The sequence below is a fragment of the Schistocerca gregaria genome, chromosome 1 (genome assembly GCF_023897955.1).
Source record: "Schistocerca gregaria isolate iqSchGreg1 chromosome 1, iqSchGreg1.2, whole genome shotgun sequence".
Lineage (NCBI taxonomy): Eukaryota > Metazoa > Arthropoda > Insecta > Orthoptera > Acrididae > Schistocerca > Schistocerca gregaria.
This window is the reverse complement of record NC_064920.1, coordinates 424,147,874-424,150,330: the sequence shown is the minus strand read 5'-3', so window position 1 is coordinate 424,150,330 and position 2,457 is coordinate 424,147,874. Positions and strand designations below refer to the sequence as shown.

The 2,457-nt window shown below is 44.7% G+C and overlaps 1 pseudogene; it reads left to right on the top strand.

The window, feature by feature from the left end:
* Positions 1-563: 563 nt before the first annotated feature.
* On the top strand, positions 564-681 carry LOC126291574 (5S ribosomal RNA; annotated as a pseudogene).
* Positions 682-2,457: the final 1,776 nt, after the last annotated feature.

The window sequence follows — 2,457 nt, the reverse complement described above, 5'->3', positions numbered from 1 at the left end:
AGCAGATTCAGAAGGATGTAGGTTTCAGTAAGTACTGGGAGATGATGAATCTTTCACAGGATAGAGTAGCACGGAGAGCTGCATCAAACCAGTCTCAGGACTGAAGACCACAACAACAACAACAAAATAAACAAATACGTCGGGCCTTCTCACTACGAAACTAATGCGCTTATAAAGATTAAGTTTGGATAGAACTATCAACGTAATTCATTTTAGTGTAACGTTTACAAAAATCGTTCTTCTTTAATTATCCTCAAGAGGAGGGCACGCTTAAATTAATAATGTTAACGAAACGGCCGACTATGCTGTAGGCGAAATAGCCCAGTCAATAAATTCTAAAAAAGGCCGGATATCAGGAAGAGATCGCGTAGTTGGAAACGTTTGTACAGTAGTAGGAGCCAGTGCCAGTGCCATATTTCAAATCACTGTTTCGCGATCAGTGTGACGGTGGACGTGCGTTTTACGGCCACTTTTGTACGTTTTTCACGAATAACTCGAAAACCATGGCCTCCATCGAGAACGTATCTCAGTGCTACATTAAATTTCCTACAAAAATGACCTGTGGCAACGGCCTTGCCGCAGCGGATACATCGGTTCCCGTGAGATCACCGAAGTCAACCGCTGTTGGGCGTGGCCGGCACTTGGATGGGTGACCATCCAGGCCGCCATGCGCTGTTGCCATTTTTCGGGGTGCACTCAGTCTCGTGACGCCTGTTGAGGAGCTACTCGACGGAATAGTAGCGTCTCCGGTCACAGAAAACCATCATAACGACCGGGAGAGCGGTGTGCTGACCACATGCCCCTCCTATCCGTGTCCTCAACTGAGGATGACACGGCGGTCGGATGGTCCCGATGGGTCACTTGTGGCCTGCAGACGGAGTGCGTTTTTTCTGTACGACTGATAGTCTGCGGGTTGCAAGCGAGAGAATAATGAAATCTCGCTCATGGTTTTTGAAGGCCAGATATAAGCCTGCAGTTTGCGTAATTCGTCGGTGGGGCACCTGAATCACCCTGTATGGGTAGCAAGGAAAATGAAGCTAAATTAATGGTGTTGTAATGCAGTGCAATGTGTAACAAAAATTTACATTAAAAACATGTACACTGAAGAGCCAAAGAAACTGGTAGATGTGCCTAATACTGTGTAGGGTAGCCGCGAGCACACAGAAGTGCTGCAACACGACGTGGCAGGGACTTGAATAATGTCTGAAGTAGTGCTAGAGGGAACTGACACCATGAATCGTGCGCGGCTGTCCATAAATACGTAAGAGTACGAGGTGATAGAGGTCCCTTTCCAACAGTACGTTGCAAGGCGTCAGAGGTATGCTCAATAATGTTCGCGTCTGGGGAGTTAGGTGGCCAGCGGAAGTCTTTAACCTCAGGAGAGTGTTCCTGGAGCCACAATGTAGCAATTATGGACGTGTGGGATGTCGCATTGTCCTGCTGGAATTGCCCAAGACTGTCGGAATGCACGATCGACATGAATGGATGCAGGCGATCAGACAGGATGCTTACGTACGTGCAATTGTCAAGAGTCGTATCTAGACGTATCATGTGTCCCACATCACTCGAACTGCACACGCCCCACACTATTACAGAGTCTCCACCAGGCTGAACAGTTCCCTACTGACATGCAGGGTCCATGGTATCATTAATTTGTCTGTGTTTGGTACTAGCAGGCTTTCTCGCCAGGAATGAATGCTCTCTTTGCCAGCGCTAGACTGTTTTTTTTTATGTCCTTGCTGCGTTTGTCGTGGGTTATTTTGCTACCTGGGTAGCAGAATTCCTTAATTTCGTCTACTTCGTAGTCCCAAAATGTGATGTTAAGTTTTTCCCTGTTCTCATTTCTATTACGTCCCGTTACTGTCGTCTTTCTTCGATTTCCTCTCATTCTGTACTCATTAGACTGTTCAATCCATTCAACAGATTCTGTAAGTAATCTTCACTTTCAGTGAAGATTATATGTCATCAGTGGATCTTATCACTGATATCCTTTCACCTTGAATTTTGTTTGGTAAAAGCCTGACAGAAAAAGGTCTGTACTTCTGTATTACATATACCTTGACGGATTACAGATACAAGAGTTATTTATACTCAAGAGATGCAATTAATATAAATTATTAATACGTACTATATGAGCTTCCTGCAGGCGCTCGATATCCGGGCTAGGAAATCAGTTCATGGTACTCAAATTACTGATGCACTGACGTTGTAGTGTACTATTATTACCAGACTCAACCCATCCCACCTTCCTGTCGTATGTGAAGATAATAAAGCATGAAAAACTTTGCGGCTACATTTATTAAGAGTTTTAGACTGCTTCACTATTTCATTTTTCATTCTTATAGGGACCAGTTTAGTCTGGTTCAAATTCGACAGAATGCTAAGGTGTCTGCGTGTTGCAGTATTTAACTGGTCAACCCGGACGCATGTACACAAGTGCTGCCATTACTTTTCCTG